Source organism: Nicotiana tabacum, chromosome 22 (assembly GCF_000715075.1).
Source record: "Nicotiana tabacum cultivar K326 chromosome 22, ASM71507v2, whole genome shotgun sequence".
Lineage (NCBI taxonomy): Eukaryota > Viridiplantae > Streptophyta > Magnoliopsida > Solanales > Solanaceae > Nicotiana > Nicotiana tabacum.
In genome coordinates this window covers 162,973,148-162,986,751 of record NC_134101.1, presented here as the reverse complement: position 1 = coordinate 162,986,751, position 13,604 = coordinate 162,973,148, and the positions used below count along the sequence as shown (strand labels likewise).

Genomic DNA, 13,604 nt, shown 5'->3' with positions numbered 1-13,604 from the left:
CTCACATACCTTGTATATACTTCCCAACTTCAAGCTATGAAAATTTCATGACTCCTTAGTCTACAATAAGAGAAATGACATTATCGTTATCGTTTAGGCGTCGTAACTATTATGTATCTACCACAACCTATTTTACGAGGAAACGGACAGCACCTCCCCTATTTGTATGACTTCCCACATGTCAAAAAAATCAACAAAAAGCACAAACAACATCAATAATAATCATATTGAGCCTCTCAAAATGGTCCACCAACCAATAACAATACTACTAAGCCTTTCGATATATAGTTCACAAGTTCTAGCTTCAACGACTTAGCCGCAACTTGGATAATCTTAAATACATGTAGGGTAAGAGGTTCCTTACCTTTAAAAAGAAAGAAAAACTCCAATTTGACCTTAATTTACCACAAAATATCTCTCTAATGCTGCCACAAGAACAAGGAAGCGAAACTAGCAATCAATTAGGGGTATTTGGCACTAGAATCACTTTAGAAGACTTGAAATCACCTAGGGTTGATATTAAAAACTTGAGGGAGTATTTACAGAACATAAACCACTTAAAACCACCTCCCACACAAACTGGAACAACACAAAAATGAGCAACAACAAGAAGAACAAGAAACTTACTAGCGCCACGGGATTTCCGACACTTGATTTGTGTTGTTTTCCTTTTGTTTGGGTCCTGGATCATGAGAGAAACTTGAGAGGATGTTTTTAGGGTTCTAAGGTCTTAATACACTGAAAAAATGACTTAAAACAGGGTTGAGGCCTCTTTTTTATATATCCATATGTCTAAAATCGCCTATGCGGGCCCCATAGAGAGGTGTTTGGCGTAGTCTTGCGAAAATGTGAATATCTCTTTACTCCAAGATTGTATGGACGAATGGTTTAATGCGTTGGAAACTAGACTCATAGATATTCAATTTTATGGGTAGATCACCCTATAATTACCAATAATTTGGGAGAAAAGCTTAGTAACAGTTGACCTAAAGTTTAAGTAAAATTATGAACCTAAGTTGCGACAACTTTTGACGACTGTTGTTTCATAACTCGTTTGATTTCAAGAATTATGGTACGGAAATTATATGATTCAAATACCTTATAACATGACCTATTGATTATATTAAGCACCTCTAGGTTTACTCAAAAATACGAGTTGCAACATCCTTGATTCGTTTAACTTCTAGTACTTGTTAACCCCCCTTATACACCCTTGTATCATTTAATACCAATAGGATTAACTTTTTATCATCTCAAAGATAATCTCTTCTAGGATTTATGTTGACTAACTTACGACACCCTCCCCCCTAGGAACATTCGTCCTCGAATGTAAGGGTTTATGGGGAGTCTAACTCATCGTGGATTTCAACGGAAATTTTTGGCCAAGTTTCTCCTACGAAATGGACACTAGCCAAACTCGCAAGATGTTAAACCCAACGTATTGCCTCATAAGGCTGCACAAAGCATTACAGATATGTATATTATCTGCATATCACCATTTTGTATTAAGGAAGAGTATTCTCAAGCTATTGCTTACCTTATAGAGTTGTTTCACCTTCTAATGCGTCCTTCATTCCCCTGGCATCCTCGTTATCTTCATTCTGGAATAGGTAAGGGTATTTAGACCTTATCTCCTCTTCTGCTTCCCATGTCATTTCTTCCATATTCTTGTTCCTTCACAATACTTTGATTGAAGCTACATCTTTTGTTCTCAACTTGCGGACTTGTCGATCTAATATAGCCACTGACACTTCTTCATATGATAGATCCCCTGTAACTTGTACATCTTTAATAGGGACGACTCGAGAAGGGTCTCCAATACATTTCCTCAATATAGATATATGGAATACCGGGTGGACAAATTCCAATTCGGATGGTAATTCTAACTCATAAGCAACCTGTCCAATTCGTCGAAGAATTTTATATGGACCGATATACCGCGAACTCAGCTTACCCTTCTTCCCAAAAAGCATAACACCCTTCATCGGCAATATCCTCAGGAAAACCCAATCACCAACATCAAACTCCAGATCACGACATCGTACTTCAGAATAAGACTTTTGCCTGCTTTGCGCCATCCTCAGTCGTTCTTGTATCATTTTCACCTTCTCAATGGCTTGGTAAATCAAATCTGGGCCATATAATTCTATTTTACCGACTTCAAACCATCCAACTGGTGATCTACATCTTCTCTCGTACAGTGCCTCGTACGGAGCCATTTTAATACTAGAATGGTAGCTATTATTGTAGGAAAATTCTGTGAGTGGTAGATGATCATCCCAATTCCCCTTGAAATCTAGGACACATGCTCGTAGCATATCTTCAAGTGTCTGAATGGTACGTTCAGCCTGTCCGTCAGTTTGCGGATAGAATGCAGTGCTGAGATTCACTTGTGTGCCTAAACACTTCTGAAAAGACCTCCAAAAGTTAGATGAAAATTGATCTCCTCGGTCTGATATAATAGATACCGGAACATCATGAAGCCTAACAATCTCCTTGATATACAACTTCACATAATCTTCAATTGTGTAAGTTGTTTTAACTAGAAAAATACGGGCACATTTTGTAAGTCGATCAACTATCACCCAGATGGAGTCAAACTTATGATAAGAGCAAGGTAATCCAATAATGAAATCTATATTAATCACCTCCCATTTCTAGGTCGGAATCTCTATATTCTGAAGCAATCCACCTGGTTTCTGATGTTCGATCTTTACTTATTGACAATTAGGACACTGGGCTACAAATTCTGCAATAGATTTCCTCATATTATCCCACCAATACTGCTCATTGACATCATGATACATCTTTGTCAAGCCAGGATGGATGGAATGTGGGGATTGATGAATCTCATTCATAATCTTCTCTCGCAACCCTGCCATATTATGCACACATAATTGGCTATGGTATCTTAGTTCCCCATCTCCTCCGATCTCAGAAGCCGTAATTTTACACTGTTGAATGCTCTCTCTCAATCTTACTAAGATAGGATCTTCATATTGCTGTGCTTTTACTTTGGCTACCAAAGATGATTCCGATGTATTATGTACAGTAACACCTCCGTCATCAGAGTCTAACAATCTGATTATCATATTGGCTAGCTAATGAAGCTCTTTAGTCAACCCTTGTCTACCTGCCTCAATGTGTACTAAGCTTCCCATTGACTTACGACTGAGAGCGTCTGTCACAATATTGGCTTTACTGGGATTGTACAATATCTCGACATCATAATCTTTCAGTAATTCAAGCCACCTACGCAGCCTCAAATTCAACTCCTTCTGCTTGAAGATGCATTGTAAACTCTTGTGATCTGTGTAGATGTTAACATGGATGTCGTATAAGTAGTGTCGCCATCGTCAAAGCATATATTACTGTAGCCAATTCCAAATCATGGGTCGAGTAATTCTTTTCATGCTTCTTCAATTATCTTGATGCATAAGCAATCACCTTCCCACATTGCATCAATACGCACCCCAAACCTATACCTGAGGCATTACAATATACCACATAGCCTTTTGTTCCTTCTGGAAGAGTGAGCACTCGCACAGATGTCAATCGATTCTTTAGCTCCTGAAAACTTTGTTCACAAGTGTCAGACCACTGGAACTTAGTAGCTTTCTGTGTTAACTTAGTCAATGGTGCTGATATAGAGGAAAATCCCTTCTACAAATTGCATATAATAACCTGTTAGCCCTAGGAAGCTACGGACTTCTCATGGTGTTGTAGGTCTCGGCCAATTCTTTACTGCATCGATCTTCTAAGTGTCGACACTAATACCCTCGTCAGATATTACATGGCCAAGGAATGCTACTGAGTTCAGCCAGAATTCACATTTGAAGAGCTTAGCATATAACTTATGATCCTGAAGCGTCGGTAATATTATCCGCAAGTGGCCCGCATGTTTCGCTTCGAACGAGAATACACCATAATGTCATCAATGAATACGATCATGAACACATCAAAATAGGTCCTGAATACACTATTCATAAGATCCATAAAAGCTTCTGGGGAATTTGTTAGCCCGAACGACATCACCAAGAACTCAAAGTGCCCATATCTTGTCCGAAAGACCATTTTTGGAATATCCTTCTCCCTATTCCTCACCTGATGATACCTTGAACGTAAGTCAATCCTTAGAAGTGGATACTTGTTCTTTATAGTAAACTTATTCAAATGTCGATAATCGATACACATCCTTAACGACCCGCCTTTCTTCTGTACGAACAAAACTGGCCCACCCTAAGGTGAAGTGTTAGGCCTAATGAAGCCCTTATCCAGCAAGTCCTTCAACTGTGCCTTCAACTCTCGCAACTCTGTCGGGGCCATCCTATATGGAGGGATAGAGATTAGTTGAGTGTCAGGCAACACCAATGCTAAACTCAATCTCCCTTTTAGAAGGAAGGCCTGGGAGTTCATCTGAGAAAACATCTGGAAATTCATTGACCACAGGGATTGATTGTAGAGTAGGAGGCTTTGCCTCCGCATCCCTAACACGAACAAGATGATAAATGTAACCTTTTGAGATCATCTTCCTAGCCTTAGGAAATAAACCTACCTTTTGGCGTAGCAATGTTCCCTTTCTATTCAATGATAGGTTCACCAGGAAACTGAAACCTAACCATCTTCGTACGACAGTCAACATTTGCATAGCATGAGGCTAACCAGTCCATTCCCATTATCACATCAAAATCAACCATTTCTAACTCAAATAAATTTGCCGAGGTTTGACGACTACAAATCATCATTGTGCAACCTCTATATACCCTTCTAGCAATCATAGAATCTCCTATCGGAGTAGATACCGCACGTGGTTTACTTATCAATTCAGGTTCGACGCCAAACTTATTAGCCACAAAAGGTGTAACATATGATAATGTAGATCCCAGATCAATCAGCGCATATACATCGTAAGAAAACACAGACAATATACCTGTAATAACATCCGGAGACAACTTGAGATCTTGTCAACCTACTAAAGCATAGATTCGATTTTGAGCACCACTCGAACTCGGCACTGCACCTCTACCTCTACCACGATCTGTCTACTGCTTAAAACCCCGTGATAGAGGTCAGACTGATGAGGAAGAACTAGACATAGATCCAGTCGGCTAAGCCATACCACCACCTTCTTTGTTAGGACAATCCTGCATCATATGTCCAGGTTGTCCGCAAGAATAGCACGCATCAGAACCTCGACGGCACAGTCCAAAGTGGGCCTTGCCGCATTGATCACAACGTGGCATTGGGGGTCTCGTCTGACTAGTTTTCCTATGATATGGCAAGCCTGATGCTCGGGAACTCTAACCTGGACCAGAATAGGTAAATCGATCACATGAGGCCTCTAAAACTGTGGAGGAGCACTAGTTACAGGTGGTGTCAAACTCCTAGAAGACTGGGGCCTGACACTGCCTCTGAAGTTATTAGAATACCCTGCAAATCTCGCCCTATTATGTTGGCCCCTATCCTGCTCCCTATCTGTCCTTTGCTGGCTCTTACGATCCTCTAGGGTCTAGGCATAAGCCTAAATATGGGAAATATCCATGCCCTCCACCAAGGAGGCTATCGTGCACTCATTTATCAGATGTGGTCCCAATCTGTTCACGAACAAATGCACCCTATCACTCATCTCGGCCACCATATGGGGAGCATACCTTGCTAAAGAATCAAATTGCATACTATACTCTCGCACACTCATATTACCTTGTCGAAGGTTCAAGAACTTATCAGCTCTAGCTCGTCGTATCTCAACTGGCAAGTAGTGATGAAGAAAGGCCTTAGAAAATTCCTTCCGTACAGATGGAGGAGCGTTCGGACCCTTGATCTCTCCGAACTATCATACCAGAAAACCGCTAAATCCCATAGCCGATAAGAAGCCAACTCTACTGCCTCTGTATCACTAGCATGCATAACCCACAGTGTACGATGAACCTGATCAATAAAAGTCTGCGGGTCCTCCTTGGGGTCTGATCCGGTAAACATTGGAAGGTCTAGATTAATAAAATCATGAACTCTCATACTAACCGTTTTATCAACAGCACTGGTATTCTGCCACTGAGCATGAGCAGCTACCAAGCTAGTCAACAACTGCACCGCATTCTACATATCCTGGTCTGTAGTGCCAGACGGAGGAACTGGTGGTGCTAGGTGCCTCTTAATATCCTTTAGAGGAGACAGAGTTGATGAGGTATGAGACGATATTTCACTCTGAGCCTTACTTTGGCATGCTCTGGCTTGGGGCACCTGACTGGTACCCTCTCCCGCAGCTGTATCAAGTCGTCTACTAATCATTTGCTTCCTAGTCAAAGGCATCACTGAAAGAAAACAAGGTGAATATTAGAGACGAACACTTACGACTCAACTCTATGCACGATCTAAATTCAGGAAGAAGGTAACCACCCTAGATGTCATGTAGCCTCCTGATTATAAATGTGGCGCACTTCACATCCATAATCAAGACTCTACTAGACACGGCTCATAGACAACCCCTAGGACAGACTTGCTCTGATACCAAGTTTGTCATGACCCAGACTAGAGGGTCAATACTAGCACCCGGGCCATATTTGCTAAGAACCAACGTACATTTTATCTAACCTTCCTTATTATCTTTAAGGGCCAACGTGATCAATGTAAATGGTAGACATGGATCATGAACAACAAACAATGAAAGATAATAGCATGAACATACATAACATGGGATGGCTAGACAACCAAGAAACTGTATATAAGGTACGACCTACCACGTTCTCATGAAAAACTATACAACAAAAATCAGCTGACAAGGCATACCAAACTATACATGAGTTGACACCTATCTATGAGCCTCTAAAGGAACATAAGTGTTGTAACATTGCCGGAACAGGGCCCCGACATACCCATAATATCAATAACAAAAATGCATACCAAGACCATGGCAAGTCCGGAGAAGGGATCTCGCCAATAACCACTGAACTGGGCAGCCTACTATGGTGGGGGAGCTACGTCTACCAGTCTATCAGGATCTACAGCACGACATGTAGCGTCCACAATAAAAAGGACGTCAGTACGAATAAAGTACTGAGTATGTAAGGCAGGAAAGCATAAGTACGAGCAGTAATGTAAATAGGGATAGAGATTATACAACCTGTAACATCTGGGTACCTCTAAGGGCTACTAACATGAAATGCATGATACATACATATATATACATAAACTTTTAAAACATACACCTCTGTGGGCATCATCATCATGTCGTACCCAGTCGTAATAGGCTAGGTAAAAATGTACATGGCCATTATAAAGCTCGGTAGAATTGGACCCGACCACGTGGAGCTCGGTAAAACCTAACTTATCAGTGGTTGCGCAATAGGTGCCATACCCATCCGTCTATAGCGCGGCTCATAGAGAAAAATAGATACATATATATAATGCATGCTAGACTCATTGAAATAATATTCTGAACATTTTGGATTGGCCTAAGGTCAGCATCCTCTATACACATTATTAGGACTAACTCTTCATCATGAAACATATAAGAATCAGTAAGTACCAACAACATTGATAACATAAGGATAAGAGAAGCAACATCAGCATCAATCGCGATATAAGAAGGGAAACAATGTAAGTACTGCTAGCTTCTAAGAGTAGAGTATCGTTGGAAGCTCGTTCTTACGTTATGTACAATCGGAGTCGTGCAAAAGAAGGAAAGGGATAGCCTCACATATCTTGTATATACTGCCCAACCTCAAGCTATGCAAATTTCACGACTCTTTAGTCTACAATAAGAGAAATGACACTATTGTTATCGTTTAGGTGTCGTAACTATTATGTATCTACCACAACCTAATTTACGAGGAAACGGACAGCACCTCCCCTATTTATATGACTTCCCACAAGTCAAAACAATCACCAAATATCCCAAATAACATCAATAATAATCATATTGAGCCTCCCAAAATAGTCCACCAACCAACAACACAACTACCAAGCCTTTCGATATATATTTCATAAGTTCTAGCTTCAACGACTTAGCCGCAACTTGGATAATCTTAAATACATGTATAGTAAGAGGTTCCTTACCTTTAAATATAAAAGAAAAACTCCAATTTGACCTTAATTTTCCACGAAATATCCCTCCAATGTTGTCACAAGAACAAGGAAGCGAAACTAGCAATCAATTAGGGGTTTTCGGCACTAGAATCACTTTAGAAGACTTGAAATCACCTAGGGTTGATATTAAAAACTTGAGGGAGCATTTACAGAACATAAACCACTTAAAACCACCTTCCACACGATCTAGAACAACACAAAAATGAGCAACAACAAGAAGAACAAGAAACGTACTAGCACCACGGGATTCCCGACACTTGATTTGTGTTGTTTGCCCTTTGTTTGGGTCTTGGATCATGAGAGAAACTTGAGGGGATGTTTTTAGAATTCTAAGGTCGGAATACACTGAAAAAAATGACTTAAAACTGGGTTGAGTCCTCTTATATATATATATATATATATATATATATATATATATATATATATATATATATATATATTCTATGTGGGCCCCATAGAGAGGTGCTTGGCGCAGTCTTGCGAAAATGCAAATATCTCTTTACTTCGAGATCGTATAGATGAGCGGTTTAATGTGTTGGAAACTAGACTCATAGATCTTCAATTTTGTGGGTAGATCACCCTATAATTACCAGTAAATGGGGAGAAAATCTTAGTAACATTTGACCTAAAGTTTAAGTAAAATTATTAACCTAAGTTGCGACAACTTTTGACGACTTTTGTTTCATAACTCGTTTGATTTCAAGACTTATGATAAGGATATTGTATGATTCAAATACCTTAAAACATGACCTCTTGAGTATATTAAGAACCTCTAGGTTTACCCGAAAATACGGGTTGCAACATCCTTGATTCGTTTAACTTCTAATACTTGTTAACCCCCCTTATACACCCTTGTATCATTTAAGACCAATATGATTAACTTTTTATCATCTCAAAGATAATCTCTTCTCGGATTTATGTTGACTAACTTACGGTATGAACTAACGTACGTGAATATGGGTTGTAACACCAGCATCAGGTTTCGATACGCAATAGAAGAGTCTAATAACGAGGCCATGAATACGAGTTTAGAATTGTTAGACGAAAGACGCGAAGCTGCCCTCATCCGATTGGCCGCTCAAAAACAGCAGATCGAAAGGTACTACAATCGAAGAGCCAATCTTCGACATTTTACCATCGAAGACTTGGTGCTAAGAAATGTCACCCTCAAAACTCGAAATCCAAATGAAGGGAAGCTGGGTCCAAATTGGGAAGGACCGTACCAGATTTTTAAAATTATCAGAAAAGGGTCCTACAAGATCGGTACAATGAACGGCAAACAACTACCAAACAATTGGAACATATCGCACTTAAAACGGTACTACTGCTAAGGTACGACCTTCTCCATTTTCATTTATATTTTAAACTAACTCCTGTAGGTGATCGACTAGAGATAATAATGGACTCCTCGGCATGAAGAATTTAGGTCTGTAGGCACGCGTTGCACTTTTTTTCCCTTAGATTGGTTTTGTCCCAAAAAGGGTTTTCCGGCAAGGTTTTTAACGAGGCAACCATTGGTCGTTGTCGCGCCCCTTTTTCTCGCGAAATCAGGTTTCAACATGTGACAACTCTCAAGCTCGGTTTCTGCGCCGGCATCCATCGCCTCTTCAATGGCCTCTTTGCCCCAAGGCAAAATTCGGTTCCTTTCCGCTCGGGGACTTGGGCCGATGCCTCCTCCTCGACCTCATCGGGGACTGGTTCCAAAGCTTTCCGAGCCCCCGTGCTAGCTCGTGAATGGGCTACCAGCCTAAAATCGTCTTCATTTTCTTCTTTTTGTTCATCCTCTTCTGGCTCGTCTCGTAGCCTGAGGACTGAGTCCATCGTTACAGGGATGACATTCCCCTTGTGGGTCTGCCTCTTTTTGGGATTTTGTTCGTCCAGCTTCGTGGAGCTCGAAGCCTCTCTCTTTTTCTGTGCCTCTCTCTTTTTCCGCTCTTTCTTCTATTTCGGAGCAGATGGTTGGGGAAAGTTTTCATCATCATTAGATGGGGCCTCATCGGTACGCCCTTCCCCAGACCTGCAAAAGAAGGATAAATGAGATCAAGAAGAAATTGGGGAAGTGGTCAAAGTTATCGAGTTATACAAAAACTTACCGTGGTTTTGATTCTCCCATCGGCCTCTTGTCAGTTCGCGCCATGTGTACTCACTGTGTGTCAATTTCGACACTAAGCTCCTGACCTAGTTCTCGAGCTGGGGAATCGCACTCGGCATCCAAGCAACGGCTGCATCAAATAAAACGCCAATAAGAAAGGATGAAAAAATGAATCTAATAAAGTAGAAGTTAAAAGGGGAGTTATACTTACGCCTCATATTCCATATCTCCAAAAATGGTATATTTTCGGCCGGGATCAGGTCCGGAGTCTTCACTCAGACAAATCGGCCCATCCAGCCATGGTCTTTGTCTTCATCTATGCTCGAGAAAGCCTCCTTGGAGGCCCGACGTTGAAGTTTATTTAGCCCCCCTCGATAAAGTCGGGGGCTATATAATCGTATGAGATGGTCGAGGGTGAAAGGAATCTCGTCTACTTGGTTAACAAAAAAGGGAGCAATATCACTATCCTCCAGAAGGAGGGGTGTATTTGGCCAAGGGTGACTTTATATTTCTTGCAGAAGTCCACGATGACCGAGTCCAAGGGACCCAATGTAAAAAGGTAAGTAGAAACACTTAGAAACTCTTCCACGTAAGTAGTGATTGACTCCTCAGGCGAGGGTACTACCACGTGCTTGTCGACCCAGTTGTAGTAATTTTTGACTTGGTCGAGTTGGTCACCGGTAATCGTGCATATGTACCTCAACATGGGCTCGCATCAGCCTGGAACCGAAGGGGTCTTTTTGACCTTGAAGTCATCATCAAGGACACACCCCCGGAAACTATTTCTTCAGCACGTGGATCTGTCATTGGTTGTTCGCCGGCCGGTTGGGACGAGGAAGCTTTTCTTTTGCGGAACAGTTTTATATGTTTTGGCCATTTTTTGTGAACAAGGAAGAACGGGGATTAGGGTATTTGGTGTTTTTAAAGGAGGTTAGCAATGAAGCTTGAAGAACGCAGAGAGCTTTGAAGATTAGAGCAGAAAAGATTGAAAGTAAAGTTTAAAAGATGAAGAAAGATGCATTTAAAGGTTGAAGACGACAGTTCAATACTGGTAGTGGCCGACCGGTAACTGAAACGATGGGACGATTCGATCACCTCTACCTCTTACATCACGATGCTTAACCGAGGGTAAATTCAAAGACTCACTTAGTTTCTTGTCATTACACTCCAAGAAACGAGGGGACTATCTGTATACGGTTAAAATCGGGCCTATCCGATTTTATCAGACCGGATGCGAATATAAGGTAGGTACTTGTCGAGATTGAGACCAGTAATGATCGAGATCGAACGGGATAGACATCGAGCAAGACCGAAGACAGTATAATAATGGAAATGCGAGATATTCGTGACTGGTCGAGGACAAAGGCCAAAATCTAGGAACAAATCAAATCAAGGGTGGTTGTTTAGCTAATCATGGGTGTCGCACCTCCTTTTTACACCCGAAGGTATATAGGGAGTTTTTCCAATTAAAGTGGCATTATTCGAAATAAGATTATTTATTTATTTTTCAGAGTCGCCACTTGGAATAATTTATTTTTCGTCCCAAGTCACCGATTTATTTTAAAATTCCAAATCAAGGAAATCCATTTTATTTAAAAGTCTGCGAACCAAAAATTCTAAGTAAGGAATTTTGTTAACTCGGGAGAAGGTGTTAGGCATTCCCGGGTTCTGTGGTTCTAGCACGGTCGCTTTAACTATTATCAATTGGCCTATTATCTGATTTACTACACATTTTAAACTTATTGTGCATTTTTTTTAACTTTATAACCGCTTTTAATTATTTTAAACCGCCGTTAGGATTTATGGAATTATTTCTTGAACAAATTATGATTGTCGTACACTTATTGTTTTGGGACACACCGCAAATCACGCTACATGAAATGCACCCGCGATTTGCGATATATTTATATTATTAATATTTGAAGTTGTTATGATCGGGTTACATGAAATGCACACCCGATTTTGGGAATTAGGTATCATAACTATGTCACAGGAACCGTACCCATAGTCACGATGATTTATTAATCGCGCCTAAAACAAGCTACGATGTTCATGAGTTATTTTCTTTGAACTACTTTGAGATTGTTGTGGGGTCATGACATATGGAATTATTCGTGGAGAAGGGTGTAAATGGGCCGGTTAAATGCGCCTACTAGGATTGGGATACCTATAGCTCTTATCAATTGGGCCCGACATGGTTCACCTTAACCGAGCACCAAATCTATAAAATTTAATTGGAAAAGAACCAGCATCAAATCCCATTCACATCTTCATTTTGTACATTGCTCAAATATGATTCCCGCATCATTAGCAAACAACATTAATCTTTCATGCATGATGACAATCTCGGCATTAAACAACATCTATCTTAAGCACACAATTATTCATCCAAGTGGAGTAATGCATTTCTTATAAATATAATATACATACAACCTAAGTTGGATTGTCAAAACAGAAAGGTTCATAGCTTTAGGCGTTAAAGAAACACCAAAGATGCGAAAACAAATTATGAGCCCCGTAAAATATATATATATATATAATCAATACATTATCACTAAATATGAAACAGTGTTCCAACTTAATTCCAGCATTAGATAAGAGCAAAGTAAAGAGATAGAGCATGAAAGAATGGGACCTTTATTGACGACTGTGAACTTTAAATTACAGCAACTCAATTGTTGGACAGCTTTCAGACGGAGCCTTTCGAATTGCGGAAACCTCAGGCGATCAATCAAAGCTCTAGCGAGACCCACTTGTCGCACCGAACTCGAACCTGACTCAAGAAAATCGATCAAGCTCCAGCAGTTTCGGAGGTGGTTTGGGGTGTTTTCCGGACTGATATTTCACAGTACTTCAGAGCAGAAAGATGCTAAACTTTGGTGGAGAAAAGGGAGAAAAGATGAGGTTTATGGATAGGGGAGCTATGGAGCTTGAGTGAGATATTTTAATGGCCGATTCTCAGCTTTTGCTATGAAGCTTTTTTCATTTTCTTATGCCTCCCCCAGATCTATTCTTTCTGTTTTTTGCTTCTTTTCTATCTCGTTTCCATGCTCTTTTTTGTTCCCTTTTCCTTCTGTTTCTCATCACTTTTAGGAATTAGGAAAAAATGGAGATTGAATCTTTTTCTTTCAAGAAATGACTGCCGTCTTTTTGCTTTTGTGTAGGTCCTTTTCTTAGCTGTTGCGCCATTTTCTTTTTTAGAGTTCAAGTCTAGTTTTTTTTTTTAACTTTAGGAGTTAGCATTATTTTATATGGGTAGGAATTATGTTAGGTCAAATGAGAAATGGGTATGAGCTCAATGTTTTGGGCATGAAGGGATTTGGGTTATGAATTTGGGCTAATTAACTTTGGGGTAGGAAGACTAAATCAAAATTTATTTTTTTATTTTTTTTCTTTGATTTTAAAATCTAATAAATCCTAAATCAAT

The 13,604-nt window shown here is 40.2% G+C and overlaps 1 protein-coding gene across 4 annotated transcripts in view; it reads left to right on the top strand.

Moving 5' to 3' along the window:
* Positions 1-13,334, top strand: part of LOC107827629 (uncharacterized) — a 35,820-nt gene extending 22,486 nt beyond the window's left edge. For all 4 annotated transcript variants that reach the window (XR_001657569.2, XR_012705517.1, XR_012705516.1 and 1 more), the window contains one exon: positions 12,845-13,334. The gene's annotated coding sequence lies outside the window, so the exon portion shown is untranslated. The remainder of the gene's footprint in view (positions 1-12,844) is intronic.
* The last annotated feature ends 270 nt before the right edge of the window (positions 13,335-13,604 follow it).